This window comes from Amblyomma mixtum, chromosome 6 (genome assembly GCF_055824585.1).
Source record: "Amblyomma mixtum isolate Tamu chromosome 6, ASM5582458v1, whole genome shotgun sequence".
NCBI lineage: Eukaryota > Metazoa > Arthropoda > Arachnida > Ixodida > Ixodidae > Amblyomma > Amblyomma mixtum.
Genome location: NC_143017.1, coordinates 87054362 through 87073507, shown reverse-complemented (window position 1 = coordinate 87073507; position 19146 = coordinate 87054362).

Genomic DNA, 19146 nt, shown 5'->3' with positions numbered 1-19146 from the left:
AACAAAGCCGGAAATAAAGAAAGTTTCAGCCCATGAGATGAACATAAAAGGAGGAAAAAAATTAAATGCGAAACAATGCAAAGTTAGCGGACGGTGACGAAGCAGAGCAAATCTTACGAAAACTGAGCTCTGCCTCTGGGAAGTAAAAATCGTTCATACAAAAATCGCGTCAGCGAATTTGACACTAATAGCAGACAAGCGTACTTTGATTTTGGGTTTCTTTGTCCCAAAGACACGAGAACCAAATGTAGCGTCCGATTTGACAGTCATAGAGTAACGTGTTCATCCTGTTATGTGTCGACAAATCATAGGCGCCGAACCCACCAGTGAGGGTTTCTGTAGTTTACAAACCGTGATTCTGTCAACGTTGATTTGCTGAAGTGTTTCGATCGGTATTTGGATACGAGTGGCACCACAGCTATTGGCTTGCTATCTCTTGTGTCTATATATTAGAATTTTTGGTTCCTCGCACTTCAAGCATTTTTCAAGTCTCTTGATTTCGACCCTGCTAACCTGTGAGGGAAAGTAATGTCGATCATCAACCCATGCTGGTTCTCTGTGATGGCTAAGTAAGTCACAAAGTATTTGAAGCCGTATATATTCTTCCACTTTTTCATACTTATGATCCCGCCACTTTTGGGCTGCTCGCCAATTGTAGTTTTTCCCCAGGTTCCAGTATATCACCCTAGCGTATCTATGATGTGACTTTTTTTGTGATTAATTTATATTTTAAACCCTGGCCTTTATTCTATTCGCATTATTGAGTAGTCCTTGTTAATTTCCCTGTTGATAGCCAAATTGAACTGTTGTTTTAACAACCTTTCTTTGCATTTCTGTAAAACCTACCATTGCAGCGCATATTTTCATAATTTTTTGTTCGAGCCCGCAAATCATTTCTTCAGAAATCCTTCTTTGTTCTTCTTTCACCAAAATTCGACTCCTAATCTGAATGAAGTTGTGTTCGTGACTATTTTTCTCGTAATCTGCTACAGCGTGTAGTTCCTCTTACAGAAAAACGAGGTAGCGAGTAAATTTGCTATTCGAGCTGTATATATTGAAAATAATGAGGAAAATGTGTCAAAGAACCTTACAGCACTGTCGTTCTCTGTTAATATGGACACTTTGACCGAAAAAAAAACAGTCTATAAAGCGAGACGTCCGTAATAACTAATTGTAACGAAAAAAATATTCCGTAAGAACACATTGTGATTAAGACCTGCTTCTGAGCAAAATGGTGGGCCGTGAAGTGTAAATTAGACAAAATCTGGGCAGTCCCTAGTACGTTACCCTGGTTGCCATTGTCTTAAATCATGTGGTGAAGTTTGAAGCAACTAGCGGTCCATCAGGCATGCGACAGCTTATTGCGTGATGACAAATCTCCCAGTACGACTGTTCATTTTTCACAAACTGCTAGCACATATCTGTACCCAGTTGGCTGACAGCTTATGAATGCGGCTCTGAGCGCATCACAAGCTGCAGAGAAGTTTTGCTGGCAGCCATTCATTAGACACTGCAAATGTTAAGCGCACCGACCGTGCACTTTCGCAGTGTATAGCGTAAAACCAGAGGTCACAACTCCGGCATTTGCACTTTCGCGCTACCTGTCGTTACTGCGTTTCACTTAAAATGCAGAGCAAGAAAGATTTTATTTGGGCAGTCGAGGTTTTGTTCTCAGCGCTGTTCATATTAACGCGACACAAATGCATGGGCCTTAATCGTCCCCACGCTTTTTCACCCTGACATTGTCCGGACAGCGAGTTTCTATAATAACTAAACGTAAATAAATTGAAGAAGTTTAGTCCTCAAAGAATGCTGTCCCTAATTCGAGTCATCCGTATATCAACGGGGCTCGTATTAACGAGACGCGATGTATTCTTGAATTTCATCTGCTATGTTTTTCTCCCCCTCGGGTTGCTCCCGTGGTAACCACCTGCCGATGCTTGATGTCTAGTTGCATATACCATCCAGATATATGCAGTCTTCTGGATAACGAACTGAACTGTTTGTCCCCTCGGCATTTCAACCACTTCGGTGACTTCAACGATACTGTCTTCAGCAGGACTGTAGCGCATTGCCGATCACCATGCAGATGTCTGTACTCAATTTATTACTGAGTCGCCGCGGTGCTTCACTGGTTATGGCGCTCGACTCCTGACCCGAAAGACGCTGGTTCGATCCTGGCCGCGGTGGCCCGAATTCTGATGGAGGCGAAATTCTAGACGTCCGTGTACTATGCAATGTCTGCGCACATCAAAGAGCCCAAGCTGGTCGAAATTTCCCGAGTCCTTCACTACAGCGTCCCTCAAAGCATGAGTCGCTTTGGGACGTTAAACCCCAATGAACGAAAACAAATCAATTTATTATTGGTTGAGCTGTGCTGAGCCTACCACCAATAAGCACTGCGCTAGTCGTGCTGTGACTGGCTTTGAAGGTACAATTCAGATTGTCAGGGGTGATCGCCCTAGTGACCTAAATCAATCTGAACAGAAGGCAGTTCAGTAGACACATAAGACGGGAGCACAGCGTTGCTCGTATCATTTCTATTGCTTCATGCACTCGTACGTGAGCGCTACCGACGCCTGTCAGCTTCGATGTGTCTCGACTGTACAATACCGAATGCGGGCGGAAAGTGTAGTGAGGCACGTGCCTGACAACTTAATCCGTGGGACGCTCACAGACTGAAAGGAGCACGTGCACTTCGAGGCTTAGCGCGTACCTTGCCTTTGCTGCCCGCTCTTTAACGACCTGTTTGGTCGCACCATCTCCGCGCCTCAAACGCGTGGAGATTAAGATACATGCGCGAGCACCGGCGTGTCGTACGCGATAACCGAAGCGAAGCCTGAGCACATACTTCAATACGGCATATCTCAACGACACACAACCCGAAGCTGTGATTGCCCGACGGCAAAGAGAGAGAGAGAAAAAAATGTGGGCCGTAAAGCAAGGACTGCGGCGTCCACGTAAGGCACCACCGTCGGCGCGGCAGTAAAAGTTCGCAAACGAGCCGCCGTAGGCATCTCAGCCACGCTGCTGCGTTGACGGCGTGGCTGCACCTGGAAAATTCCTAGTGCTCTATCTAACACTAGTGGAAAGGAAGTGGATATTGCGGTGCTCGCGCCTGCGTTCGTTCAACCTTTTAGCGCCACGCGCAGTGCAGGCAGCAGACCTGCTAATCTACTAGAGGCCCACAGAGCAGCAGGACTTTGCATCGGACGAGGTGGCGGTAAATGCGCGCGCATCTCTTTGCAACAGCTAAGGCGAGCGCTCATGCGTGAAGAGCTTAGAAGACGTTGTGCCGCAGGAGGATGAAGTTGTTTCGTGGGTATTCTTATCAACAGGCTTCGATTAGAGACTAGCTCTGTACACAGAGTTATAGCTTAGAATTTCGGTCTGCATGTATCGCGGAAGCGCCGCTTTTCACTTGCGAATGTGCGCCCTCGATCTCACGGCTCTATCACCGTTCGGAATACAGCGGTTAAAGAATGCTTCCAAGAAACTACTTCCGTTAAAAAGATTCAGGCTTAGATACGCTGGGACATTTCTGAAGGTAAACAGAACGCACGCAGATTTAAAGCTTATCAGAGCCACTACCAGTTTAACACAAGGAAAATCGTAAAAATGCGTTGCTGCTGTCTAATATTCGCAAATCTTGGTCGGTAGAAAAATTTGTCCTCAAACAGGGGACAAGCTCCACACCGCTGATTCACTTGAACAACATGCCGGCGACTTTTAAGTCATCCACAAGTGCCACATAGCGAATTATATGCAAAAGCTTACTTTCCCACTTTCCGCACCTTACGTAAGTACAATCCACACCTTGATCAACAATCACGAAGATACAGGGAAAAGACATTCTACCGTTTGTGTCCATGTGCGCTAGAACAACACGACTTCATTCCATCTTTCCCAGTTATTCCTTTTGGGCAACGTCAATGAATCCTTGAGTTATGGGTTAGCTTGTCTTCGCCCTACCATCACCTAGCGGTTTTGGTGACTTGAGTCCGCTAAGCGATTCAGTTACACAACGAATTTTTCTTCGTCTACAAACGTCAAACATCTAAGAATGTTGCATGGTTCTACTGTGTAGCGATACGGATGAACGCAGTGAGCTAAAATTATTCTGCTGATAGAAACCTGTACCTACTGTCAGTTTTTTTTTGCATACATTCGACTGTGAATATTTGTAATAGCTACAAATTTTAGGAATCTAAAATTTGTAGCTATTATGCGAAGTTCGTCTTAAGGGGAGTCTTTTTTAACACTAGGTGTTCACAGGACCACATATATTTTCGAAAAAACTGGAAGTCAGAATTAAGCGGGTTAAAACTAACGTGATTCCACTGTATCTGGTTCATTGACAAAACTAAATTCAATCATGTACCTTCTCCAAACGAGAAAGTCCATAAGTGAGTGTCGTGGAATACGATACAGAAATACGATGCAATATATTACAATACAATACAATACAATACAGTAAAATACAATAGAGTCTATTTTCATCAGTACAAAATTATGGAGAAGGTGAGAAAAATTCGATGGCGCCTGACTATGTTCTCACACCCATTACAGCAGGCAGTGGCAGGGAACAGTTTATTTCTCACGTGCAACCGAAACAAATGAAGGAACAAAAAGATAAGGCGAAGAAGAATACACACTTACGAATGATAAGACACACTGAAGCGACAATGAATATGTGCTGTACGATCTACTATTAAAGGACTAATGACGCCAAGTTTTTGCTTGACTGTTTTGCTCTTTGAACGTTGATTAGACATTGTTGCACATGAAGAACTCTAGGTAAATTATTTAGCGGTCGTAGACGAATGCTACGTGTTCATTCAAGTATTCTAATGTCTAACTCGTCATTTGAAAGAAGAAAACACGTAGTAAAATTAGGTTTCCATAGTACATTAAGTGAATGGTAACTGGTAACATGAGGCAGTTAATGAATGCTGTTTACAATGGGGTAGCTTCTAATAAGCGAGCTGGCGACATCTGGAATATTAATATCTGAATGAACAAATTTACCGCGTAAAACCTCGTTCTTCGTTCCTATCATCGCCGCGGCATGCGTTCTGCGTTTAATGTCGATTTCTCGATTCCACAGTTCCGTAACGCCAAATCAAACTTCGCAGTGCAATCATATTTCACCTCCGGTGTTATCAACACAAACACCGCTGAAAAATGATGCGAATGGGCATTCACTTTCCATTGGAAGGAACGTGTTTTAATTCGAAAGCATTACTAGTCCTACTGGGAGAAAACCCGGCGGCGCGCGTTCGTGTACACGCATATGGTACGGAAAATCCCAGCGACGGCAAGAAAAATAGGGTGACGTCATCAAGCGGCCGTAAGACGCAGAGAGCAAGCCGAGCACCGCCATTTATGACAATCATATACATGTTCGTTCGTCTCTATACACCCCCCCCCCCCCCCTGACTGACCTCAGTGTGGTGCCAGAATTTAGCACCAGTTTTCCCGACTGCATTCGTACCAAAATTGTGAGACGTCATATGTCGCACGGCATTCTGGGTGGCGTCATACAATTTCTCGTTGCATATATCGTACATGCGCTAGTCACGCCGGAGGCTAGATTGCGTCTAGGATTCGAACCGACGACATTTGGGCCTTCAATTATATGCCTTTCCACACTCTTACCACTTTAGTTGAGGTGTCCACCGAGATGTGAGACAGTTAGTGCGTCATTTCCTCTCCATATAATCAATTTTTTTCATATCAAAATTTTTTATGCAACCGTTCGCCCTGGACCGTTGCGGCTGTTGTCATATGATTTCTCGTTGCACATAGCATACGTGTCTTAGCAATAATGGAAACTAGCTCAAAACATATATTCGAACTGCATGTCAGCGTGTTTCACTCGTTCCTTTGTGGATTTAGGGTTTGTGGAATCCACGTTCGGAGGCGCGTCTTCGTTTGATTCCTCAGGGCGCTACTTGCGTCGAGGTCGAACGCTTACTATTAGACACGAATTGCGTTGCCTTCACAGCATGTAAGCATGTCTTAAGTTCCCTTTGATTTTTTTTTCACTCAGAACTTATGGAAGCAAGTGGAAGCAATCCCTATTCCGCTTTATATTTAGGCATGGGGCGCTTACAGTCAATGTCACAGCCATCGTCAGCGAGGCTTCAACCAAGCTCTTGCGATTTCGCAGTCCTTGCGTGGTCTTTTCCACCAATGGGTTGTCGCGAGCCGTGATGCGGTGACAAAGAAACGCATGCATTCCTGCTTTAGCCCGCATACCCTCCGGAGCTTTGTCCATAATTGATATTTCTGTTCCCTTGATGTGAGGCGGTATCGATGACCTGCTTGAGAAAGTGCTAAAGCTTTGTAGGTTATTCCATGCGACTAAAATAATTGTCCTTCTGCTCCAAGTGCCATGCGTTGCTTCCGCACGGTAGTCATAATTTCGAACGGCAGAGTCGTCTAAAGTGTGTTCTTGGTTGCCGATGCGACACGGACATCACAATTGAGCGGTTACAGCAGTTGTGCCGCACTAGAAACAAAAACCTATAGGCGGAAGACAGGACACGCGACGAACACTTTTTTTTTCAGATTAGTGTGCCAGCCTCTTACTCGCAAAAATCCACTAGTTTAAGAGAAAAAGATAAATGATTAAGACTGCAATAAGTGCATCGTGCCGTGCTGTGCTGTGGCAAGAAATTAGCCACTTTTGAAAAACTGCTTTCAAAACAAACTTCATCATTGTACACACTATTTTATTCTAATCTGCTCAGCAACGTGTATGAAACATAGGGACTCAACTTAGCAGAACAAAATCACAGTATTCGCTTAATTTCGGGATGTACGCAGCCGTAATGAATAACATAAAATACGACACTTCTCTTAGGCAACTAACTGTTCAGTTCAGTCCCCATAAACAACTAAAAAAAATGCATACATGCACACACTAGATTTATAGTTGCTACTGTTATGCTAACAAATATCAAAGTCCACCTGAATAACTCCTCTACAATTTGTGGTATGTACAGTCGCGACCATAAACGAATGACCTCGCTTTTCTGCGTGGTCTCAGTGCCGTGATTCAGATAGCTGAGCCAATAGGTGAATCTCGCCCCTTAATGCAGTCGAGAAATGGTTCCCTGTTAGTTTTGCGTACCTTTGATGTGTCACATAGCATAACAATAATATGCTTCAAGGTGCGCCGAGACTTATTACTGGTGTAGGTCACATTTATCGTAACTATGCCACTGTTTACTGTGCTAAGAGACCTCTTTTCGGTAAAAAGCTTTCATACATGTGATTAGCGTTCAACGGGGCGTGTAATAAATCCTTGCCTGTAGTGAGATCTTGGACAGAGTGCATTACGCGTGAACCAGCAATGCGAAAGCATCATTAGTTCGGTCAAAGATCCAGAGTAAGAGTTAGCAGTATCATTACAACCACAAGCAAATTTATGTGTCACGTAGTGAATTACAAATGCTAAGCATCTGGAATGACTAGTTCCATCTGTTAGCTCCTAGCTGTAGCTAATGCAATGAACGCTCACGGCAATACTATACTCATTGTTAACTGTAAGGTAAGGCAAGAATTGCGCACTAAGGAGGCAACAGTGCTCAATCGTGTGCAGTTTGCTACACGTAACCAAAACTGAAAAAAAGGCACGGAAATTAAAATCAACCACAGGTCAAGCCAGGCCAGTGACTCTTGCACAGTTTTCCAGGTTGCATTTTTTTTTCTCATTTGTGGTTTCTTATCCCGAAAGCTCTTTCCCACGCACCTGCACATGCTTGCATGCCATCATGTCCTCATGCACCACAGTCTGAAGTTAGATAGGAAGCATGCTCCGTCTCTACCTTGATAAGCGCTTGATTGATGGCTATGACCAGAGAGGAACCTTCCTGCATGGAGGGCCTGCAGTCTCCCTTGCAGGCATGCAAGCGTCCGAGGGCTCACTGCAGAGCCGAATACCAATGGAGCCAAACCAAAGCAAGTGGGCGCAGGCCGGGACCTAAGTGGACGGCTCTCGTTTCAGGTGAGTGGCCTTGAAGCCAGGGACGTCGTAAAGTCCTGGCCGTTGCAAAGCATGGCGGAGGGCTTGGGCGGGACATTCTCGCGAAGACGTCCGCCGCGATTCCTTTGCACGCGAGTGGCATGGCGGCTCCTTTTTCTAGACATGGCGCAGAAGCCTGCCGCGCCGAAGCAGAACTGAAAGAAGCGGAGGAACGGTTCGCGGATACGCATATACATAAGGCAAAACAGGCGGAGGACTGCTAAGCAGGGAAGAAGAAAAAGAGGACGGTTTCCTTCGGCACGTCCTTAAGGAGTGGCCCTTGCGTTCGCGAGGAAAATAAGAAGAAAGTTAAGTTTTTACGGCTCCTCTCTTGGTTCAGACTGCAGCCTCTACCCGTGGCAGTGCCATAACAGCAGTCTTTGAGCAGCTTCTGTGAGAGCTGTACAACGTTGTTAGGTACCCCTGACGTTTATGACAACCACTTTAGGAGTTCCCAATGAAGAGATGAGGAACGAGAGTGGAAAAGGAAGAAAAATAGAAGGAGATGAATGGGAGGGGTGGGGAGGGCACGCTTTGTCTATCCATATGGTCTAGATGCAGCACTGCATGGACGCTGCTGCCGCGTGCCGCGGACTGACCCATAGACGTCGCGTCACAATGCCGGGTTCCTGCCATCAAAAAAAATATATCACAAAGAGTTCTCTTCTTTTGTTTCGACCTGTCTACCATTGCACTTCTTGTACTTGCTTTTATTCTCTGTTTCCAAAACAGGCAACAAGTAAGAGCTGTATATCACATGCCCATTGTTTTCACGGACCAGTTTCGAACCGAATCGACCTGTCAGAAACCTTGTGGGCTTTCTGGTGAGCACGCCATTGGATGCAGCACACTGTCGGTAAATTGATTCGTTGCCTTTTTTTTCTGTTGTGAAATGAAGAAGGTGACATGGGGTTCATTTGACGCGCTCAGTGAACCTTTAAGTTCCTTGCAACGTACGGCTCTTAACTCAGTCCATCTGTATGCAGTGCCAGTGTCACTTCATGCTTGTGAGTGCTGTGACATCCGAAAGCTTTGCCTGCCCCAACTGCTGCTGATTGAAAGTCTTCGGGGTAGTCTGCATAACACTCAAGGTTCATGCATGGCTTCAAGGTATGCGAAATGAGAATTTTCAGTTTTAATATGTGCATGCTCGAGAAAATTACATTCCAGGGGCGTTGGGATTTCTTATTGCGTATAACTTTTCTGGAAAATTTATCAAACAGCCTACGACTCCGAGTGATTCAAAACGCAACAATTTGTTAAATTACAACATGAATGAGTTGTGTTTTCGAACAGAGATGTGTCTGAACATACTTTAGCCGTGTTTCCTTATGTTGTGAAGAATATCTTCGTTGAAGAAAACGGATGTTTTCAGGTGTTCACTTCAGAGATCCAACACGAAAAGTGCTCACTAATTAACGTGTGTGCCGCTCGCTCGAGACTCGCGCCCGGAAATGACCGTCATCTAAGCTAACATTTCGTATAACTCTTGCTGTTTCGATATGTGTTGCCGTCGTCAAATTTAGAGAAGCAAGAACATATCAGTGAGCTCGACCGTTGTTCCTAGCTGTAGCTTATACCACAGTGAGATTATAAAGAATCGCTCATATTGCAAACTCATCCTGACGTACCTACAGACGACATCAAAAGTTTACGGGATGTTGGTGCACGGAAAAAAAATTTTAGCCTATGCGCATGGGCATGCGCATGCTCCATCCGTTCTCTAAAGCGACTGAGTCACGAGCAAGTGCTATATTTGTACCCGAGTACGAGCATCCCGCAAACTTTTGGTGCCGACTGTTCACGCGTACACACCACCTTACATATCTTTTTGTATTATCCATTTTCTGCACCGCGCGTTCCGGTTACAAATACTGTATTACTAAAATATATTGCGTTTTACTTGTTTTATCAATCGGTCAGAGTTATTCCTTGCGATTTCCAGCAGGTTATAACTAATGACATGTACTATGGGGGACAAAAGTGGTATACTCCATGCGGCAGGAGCCGGAGCAAAGGAAAACTGCGTTGCAACGCCATCTACAGGCGACATCTTGGATCGAGACAGCCAATGCGTGACCTTTATTATCAGCAGGCATGTCGCTTGGCTCGTTTCAATGTTTCGTGCTTTAGCTCTCCAAAATGCCGCAGTTTTCCGTTGCTCCGGCTCCCGCCGCGCGGAGTATACCCTTTTTGTTGGTATACTCCTGCCATAGGGCAGGTTGTCCGAGCTGAAATGTATCAATATTAAACGAAAACAAAGCGTCCTTCGGAACTGAAGTCAAATGAACGTTGTTAGGATTTCTGTAAAGTACCGGCCGATATTCTATTCGTTTCGTGTACCTTAATAATAAGTCGAAATTAATAACTTTTTAAATATGGATGCAAACGCTCAGGTGTGAAATGTAAAGTTGTCAAGCATCACGATATTTGTCCGATCCAGTCGCTTCCGACGAAGTAGCTTATCCCAGCCCTTTTTGTTGCGCCAAATTGGAAGCCCGCGAAATTTTAAACGTATCATGTGACAGCGTTCTCTGTGCGCCGAGCGAACCTCGATTACATAGACCTCATCCGCGCCTTAGTAAAGCTCTGCCATATTCTCGTCTTCTGCTCTGCCTTACGTCAATGTTTTGCGTTGCTGCAGGTCCCGAGATTAGCTACAGCGGCTGTTGATGGTGCGCTTTCTTTTTGTTTTGTTTTTTTGTGCCTTAAAACCTGGTGATTATCATCAGCTCTTTTTCGCTAAACTTAACTAGTCATTTGTACCGCGTAAGGCGAGAGTAAATTTTCTTTACAACTACTTTCGTGGCGGTTATACTGTCTTTTCAAGCGCATATTAAACCTTACCCTTGTTCCGAAGTGCTCGCTGAAAATGATTTTTATTCAGCAGCTTCTAAATATCCAAGTTTACTTCATTTGTCCTCGAGGCTAATGAAAATCGGATGTCTAAAAGCTCGCAGCATACCAGAAACTTTCGGGGTGGCGCCCAGAACTAAAGCAAGTTTTACACAGAAAAAAAACGATATCCAGGGATTAACAAAAAATAAAAACTTCATGCGAACACTGGCGTTTTTAATTCACTGTTTTTCGTGTTTAAGTCAGGGCCCTGTTGAATTGTCATAAACATTAGCACGAGCGCATCCGAAACGTTTCTGGAAATTCACTAGGTGCAGCACGCGCTCTTCTTCATTTCAACCACGCCGCGCGTTTCCAAGGAAGGGTCACCTCATATTAAGCATGAAATGCTTTTAGCCCCCGTTGTCGGCAGTGTGGTGACGTCACGCCGAGACCGAGAGCCATCATCCGGGCACTGAAATCCAGTCATCCGGGCACTGAAATCCAGTCATCCGGGCACTGAAATCCAGTCATCCGGGCACTGAATTCCAGTCATCCGGGAACTGAAATCCACTCATCCGGGCACTGAATTCCAGTCATCCGGGCTCTCAAACGAGAACATCCGGGCACCGTACGAGACTTAACGAGATTTAACGAGACTCTGTAAGCCCTCCTACACGACCGGCATGCAAGCGCCGGTTGGACTCCAAAGGACTCAGAAAAAATAACTGCTGCCAGTGTCTTCTCAATGTTTATCAAGATATCAGTCGCTGTGCGTTTGATAATGCACGGAATTATAATTTCCGATTTCTAATAACGCGTGCAAAAAGCACATAAATGCCACGATACACTTTGTTGCCATACGTGATCTCTTAGGGGCTTCGCGCATCGAAACAAAGCCGCGCAGGCGCACAGGGGCCCGGGGAAGAAGCGCTGCGTTCAAAGGGCAAGGCATCGCGCCGAACGGGTGGTGGCGTTCCTCCCTTCCATTACGGTATGGTTCGGGTGTCCACCGAGATGGCAGAGAATTACTGCGCCATTTCCTTTCCTCAAAAAACGTTGCGTTCAAATGGCAAGGCATCGCGCTGAACGGGTGGTGGCGTTCCTCCCTGCCTGTACGGTGCGGTTCGGGTGTCCACCGAGATGACATTAGGCCCGTAAACATTTCATGCTTACTCTACTCTCGGTTACGGGAGAGGCAGAGATTTTTATTTTTATTTTGTGGTGGAGAGAACGTTCTACTCCACACATGCTGGCACGACCGTGCGTTTGTTTTTCTGGAAAGGATGTTACCCTACGGTAGTTGGAGGGCTGACCATGCTCTCAATTAGCCAATGATATGAAGAATGTAGAATGATTGGGTGCTACGGAATGTGGGCCGGGCCTTTAGGGCTTTAAAACTGGGCCCCGGAGCCGGAAGCAGAGGTTCTGCGCTAAGGTGAGATGCTATGCATCTTCGGCTATGCCGAGTAGGGGCCTCCCCTAGTGTTAGCCAGATCCACTTTTTGTTGTTTGTTCTGCGCTAAGGTGAGATGCTACGCATCTTCGGCTACGCCGAGTAGGGGCACTCAAAGCGGAGCGTCTCCTTTCTTGGAACGCGGCCGCTCGCGAACGCGCCGGGAAGTACGGGTGTCCACCCGCCCCGCGGAACCGATTCGTGCACGTTCTGGCACGAATGTGTATTTGTGTTCGTTTTTTTCTCAGATCAGTTCTGTTCACCAGTGCTTTTGAGACAAGGGCACCCTATGAATGAGGCTGCTTTGCTAATCTCTTCAATTCATCGTTGATGCCGGTGGAGCCACTGCAGTAGTAAGCAAACTGAAGCACAAGTCATCTGATATCGTTTAAATTATTTTTCTGATTATCAAACGTTTTAGAGTACCTTCTTCATGCATCAGCCTACATTTTTAATTACCTTTTTTGAGTACCTGTATTTCTTTTCCTCTTGGATCAGTGGAAATAAGCCATAATTGTGGTCATCTTCAAAAATGGCGACGCATATCTTCTCTAAAGTCATCGCCCAGTATCCCTACTTTGCGATTTTTTTTATACAAATGATAGTTGTTGAGTTCTCGTTCTCCGACACCTTGAAGTATCTCACGCTGCAGCAGCATGCATTTATTAAGGATCATTCGATAGACACTAGCGTGAGTATAGTGCTCGAAATTACATCCCTCCTCGTGTCACTAGTCAGAGCCAGGCCGATTGTTGTTGTTTTTTAATCTTTCAAGGCCTTTGAAAAGGCTCACCATAGTTTCTTACTGAAGAAAATGGAGCCATACATCCTTTGTTCTTTGCTCAGTAAAGGACTATGCACATACTGGTCTTCAAAAAAAAAACATTGTGTACGCGTTGAAAATGCTAATTCCAAGCCGGTTGTCTCCCTATCAGGTGTTCCTCAGCGATCAATCTTAGGCCCCTGTTATTCCTTCCGTTTATTAATGATGTAGTGCAGTATGCTAATTTCGGTAGCATGTTGTTATTTGATATTTTTTCAAATTTTTTTCTTGTGTTAGCTCAGAATAGTACTTTGTGGACCTATATTGCCTAATATTTCCAGAATTGCGAAAACATCTCTAACCAAAAAAAAAAGACAAAACTTATCTCGCTCTCGCTCCAGGAAAAGCTCTCGCATTTTAGCAACCATTTGGGAAATATATTTTCGCGGGTTGATGTAACCAAAGACTTGGGCATGCATGTCGATCCCAAATTCACTTTAAAGCACCATGTTGCGTCTGTTCGTAACAGTGGTTTGAAGTTAAACGGCATTAGTCCTCGTTTGATAAAGCCCTTTCAGGAACCATTTAATGGACTGCGATGATAAAAGCATTGAGACAGTATAAAAACGCTTGGTCAGGATACTATATGACCGGTACTTTGGACGCAAGGCCTATTTCTACCATGTGCTTTTCGTCAAGGCACTATCACTGGAACTATTACATGCCTTTAAGCGCTGTCGTGACACTCCTTTTTGTACGAGATCATTCACGGCAAAATTTATGTGCCTGATCTTGCAAACAGCTTGTACGTACTTGCAAAAACTTGTATGTTTACAAAATTTATTGATTAAATGCTTAAAAAAGAGGAGAGTTTTACTTTCCTTAGCCCCTCTGGTCTTTCACGTGTGCCTGGAAATGCTTCGCACTATTCTTTTAACTTTGTAGAATTTAGTATAATTTTTTTTAGCTTCTCACTCTCACATTGCATACTTTTATTTTCACGACAACATCTTGCACCAATGCCCAGTGTCAGAGAGGTTTTTGGGCATGCAATAATAAATGAATGACCGTAAATCCCATAGAGGTCTTATTACTTATACTGGTGCTTTTTCTTAGCAATATTAGCACTGTCTTGAATATGCCGCATGCGTCATTTTTGTATTTCATTTTTTCCGATCAAATTGCGTGCTTGGATGTGCATATATGCTGCGCTGTCCCACCTTGGCCACGACGCGCGAGAAGAGCTCCTCAAACGTTACAACGACTCTTGGCTCGACGGTGCTGTTCCTCAAGAATGGAAATCGAGTCGATTGATACCCCTACTAAAACCAGGGAAATCTCCACTCGAGCTCTCATCGTATAGTCCAATAGCTTTGGCCAGTTGCGTAGGAAAGGTCATGGAGAAAATGATTTTGTCGCGCCTTGAGTGGTACCTCGAACACTACAAAATATACCCCGACGCTATGGCCGGCTTCAGGCGGGGTCGCTCTTCTATTGACAACGTCGTTGACCTCGTATCCACGGTTCAACAACAGAAGCACTTGAAACGTTTGTCAGTGGCACTCTTTCTGGATGTAAAAGGTGCCTACGACAACGTGACCCATGAGGCCATCCTTGATGCGCTGGAAACTGTGGGCATCGGTGGTCGGATGTTTGCATGGATAGAGAGCTATCTGTCCAAAAGATCATTTTTTATCCAATGTGATGATGGCTCGACGCCTGCGCATTACACCTACCGTGGCGTGCCCCAGGGCGGTGTCCTTAGCCCTACATTGTTTAATCTGACTCTCATCGCCCTCCCTGAGAACCTCCCCAACACCGTCCAGGTGTGTATGTACACCGATGATATCTGCATTTGGGCCTCCTCTGTGACGCGTCCCCAGGTGCGGGCAAGACTTCAGCGGGCAGCATCAATCACTTCTTCCTATCTCCAGAAGAAAGGTCTCAGCGTTTCACCGGAAAAGTGCGCGCTAGTGGCATTTACACGTAAATGTATGACTCCATATCCGGTACGCATCGACGGTCAAGTCATTTCTTACAGCAAATCTCATCGTTTCCTAGGAATCCTGATCGACCGCAATTTATCATGGAGCCCTCATTGCACTCTACTGAAAAAAAAACTAACATCTATCGCTCATTTACTTCGATTTCTGGGAGGAAAATCATGGGGCTCGTCGGTCCAGTCAATGCTGGAGTTGTACAGAGCTCTATTTGTGGGATGCTTGCGGTACAGTACACCTGTACTCTCAAACACGTGCAAAACTAACATGCGTGCCCTCCAGTCAGTGCAGGGTCAGGCCCTTCGCACATGCCTAGGTCTCCCTCGGAGCGCATCAACACTGGGTAGCATTGCACTCGCCAAAGACCACCCGATCTCTACTTATATTGTCCTAGACTGCTTGCGAATGCACATACGTCATATCTCAAGGATTCCACAGCATCACCTTGCGCCCTTGCCACTGCAGAGACCACATTCTGCATTTGCGAAGGTGATAACGACGCAACAGTCGTCGATCCCACAACAGTTCACCCCGGCAGCACTACCTCCCTCTCCTCTGTGGTGTACGCGGCTCCCATGTGTGCGCCTTGCTATTCCGGGGATAGCGAAGAAGTCAAATTTATCGACGCCAGCCATTAAGCAACTGACACTGTCCATGCTCCACTTCGAATACTGGGACCGTACTCACGTCTATACGGATGGATCAGTAACCTCTACTAGTTCTGCTTGCGCTGTGGTCGTTCCTGCGCGACAGACTCAAATTCACCAACAAATTTCGCATCGGACTACCTCTACTGGAGCAGAGTTGGCCGCACTTCTTGCGGCGGTACAGTATATCTCACAACAATCACCTCAAAAATGGGCTGTTTTCTGTGATTCAAAAGCTGCCCTACAATGTCTTCAATCTGCCTTGAGACATAGCGACCATGAGCAACTTATAGCGGAGATACGATATCTGCATCACCAGGCAATCGAACAAGACCATGAAATCATCTTCCAGTGGGTACCAGGCCATAGCGGCATTGTTGGTAACGCCTTAGCTGACGATGCTGCTCGATCGGCTCACGAGACAACCAACACTGTCCGCATACCACTGACAAGAGCTGACGCAGCAAGGCACCTTCAACTGCTCGCCCGAAACCTGACTGTAACATCGTGGTCTGCCCCTGGAGGTTGGACACCCCGCTCGCATCACTTCAACCTCTTGCTCCAACATCATATAACATTCGGCCTCCCCCGCAGTGATACTACGCTGTTGTGCCGCCTGTGGCTGGGAGTGGCGTTCACAAACGCCTATTCCCATCTCATCTCAATGGCTGACTCTCCTGCGTGTGGCCAGTGTGGTTGTGACGAGACGATCAGCCACCTCCTCTGTGACTGCCCTCGTTTTGAGCGAGAGCGCGGTTGCCTAGTTGCTTCTCTGCTCCGCTTGGACTCGCGTCCTTTAACAGAGTCTAACGTTCTGGGGCCTTGGACGCAACCTTCCAGACAACGGAAAGCGGTGAAAGCGCTCCTGAATTTCCTAAGGGACTCGGGGTTGCATTCCCGCCTATAATCTAAGTTTTATGTGCGCGCCCTCTGTCCCTGTGACATAGTGGTCGATGGACACTTGACAGACTCATTTCTTTGCCACTCTTTTTCCTTTTTTCCCCTTTGTTCCCCTACCCAAGTGTAGGGTAGCCAACTGGGCATCGCCTGGTTAACCTCCCTTCCTTTCCGTCCTTTTCTCTCTCTCTCTCTACTTCTTGTCATAATACTCCAACTATTCTGCCGCGTTTTTTTTTTTGTTCTTTTAAATGAACAAGACGCGCCCAACGGCGGGGTCCTTCTGTAAATAATCTCTATTTCCAAAGCCCGCGTAGAATAACCATTTTTTTTAGTTGGGCACGACCAAACGAATGCAACCCAGAGGGGCTGCATCTATGATGTGAAGTTGCTACTTCAGAATAGTGTAAGAGATTGATACGTAGTTTTTATCCCCCGTATTAAAACTATGTTATGTTAGGTCAGTGCCTTTTCTTGGATCAGGCCGCCATTGTGGTCTTTGAGACAAGCAGTTAAGAGCAAGAGGTTCAATTTGAGCACCTAAGTCTGTCAAGTACACTATTTCAGCCACCGCGGAGGTTAAGTGGTTCAAGACTCAAAGTTCAGGAACGTGTTGTTTTACCACGTTCGTCGAGTTCAGTTATTTTGTAATCGTGCGACTTGGCCGCGTTGGCAGCACAGGTGGTCGGCGTGGCATTGATACCGCAATCTCGACTGCTTTTAAACTTCAAAACCAGAGCTACTCTTGGGGTTGTTCCGCAAGAGTGCCGGATCCTGCCTCTGATGGCCGGACCCTGGGCTGCGGACGTCACAGTTCAAGTGAAAAAAAAAACGCGTTCGTAGCGTTGAGAGCTGCTGTGATAAGGCCCTGACGCGCCGGCGCGCATTGCGTTTGTCACGTTTGGTCGGATAACGTATGAGAACCGATACGCATATATAAAGCAGAACGACATATGCTCAGTAGTGCCAGTACACGTTAACCGGTTCACGCGCAGTCAGACAGATCACCACACCGTAGTCGCAACACCACACCGTAGTCGTTCTGAAAGTGAGAGTCACCATATCATTGCCGTAATGGTCGTATAAGGTGCATCATACGCCTTCTTGACGCCTACACAGTTAGGCAAAAGGTGCAGTTGGCTCAAATTAAGGCAATAAACTCTATTGAAGCTCACGACTACTCGAAGGTTCCGAAAGACGCGGGTTCGATCCCGGCCGCGGCGGTCGCATTTGTATATAGGCGGAATTCTAGTGGCCCGTGTACTGTGCGATGTCAGCGCACGTTAAAGAACCTCAGGTGGTCGAAATGTCCGGAGCCCTTCACTACGGCGTCCCTCACAGCCTGAATCGCTTCGGAACGTACTCATAAACCATAAACCAAACTAATATGTAAATCGATTACAGTTTTGCATTAGCGCCTCCATCAAATTATTGCTAGCGTGGCCGGGATACAAACCGCAAAATTCTGCTCACCACACGAACACCACAGTCCCTGAGACACCACTGTGCTTGTAAAAAAAAAAATGCTCTCGTACAGAGAGTGCTCACACATGACGTAACTTTATACGTTCAGGTATAACATATTACTGCCTCGAATGAACTGAGCTGCTCGTTCTTCGCTAACGCTTCATAGAACCAGCGTTCAAGAAAATTATTACAGCTTCGTTCAAGGTGCGCTTAGAAGACGTTCGAAAGAGGTCATAGCTTTCCAGCGGTCTGAGCGCCGCACGCTAGCGCGCATAGTTTGCGCAACTCTCGCTTTCTACTACGATTTCCTATCAGCGTGAGACCGGCCGCCTTTTCGATGCATTGATCGGGAAGCATCTCCGCCACGCGTACTACATAAAAACGCCGTTTCGAACATCTCAAGTGCGCCGCCGCCACCGCAGAATTGGGCACAACGTATTTTTACGTTCGATATCGTGCGCCGTAATCAGCTTGCATCGGCGGACATCTGCGCCCGTGTTCTGCTGGTGCTTTCAGCGCGCTCCTATATCGTCATTCGGTTGAGAGCACGCGAAAGCAGTTACCTCGGCGAAGTTGTTTACTGCCGGGACATTGTCGTTTACAACTTGTTTATATTTATAATGAAAGTGAAACCTTTATTGCAAGGATACAGAGCGAAAGACGAGGGCTAATGCTGTCTTTAGCGCAAGAACGCAGATATTTCGACACCTGGAACGCTGACAGAGTAGAAATTCAAAATGTAGTTTTAGTGTCCAATATGCGAAATGAACTGAACGCGTATAGACTACTCACATCGTACACGCTTCTGCACGATAAATTGTACATAAATGTCGTGTCAGGTATGTTCCATGCTATTGTGAGAAATTCCCTTACATAGACCGACAAAATTCAAATTTTAGTGCCCTTTTCCCGGCAGCAGTTTGGAAAGTTTCCCGCCTTAACTACCTAAGGATATGTGTTAAAACAAGTTTTAAGAACATAGTTCCAAGCTTTGTTCAGCCAAATATTTACTTCTTAATGCAAGCAAAGGAAACAAGGACGTAAATTAG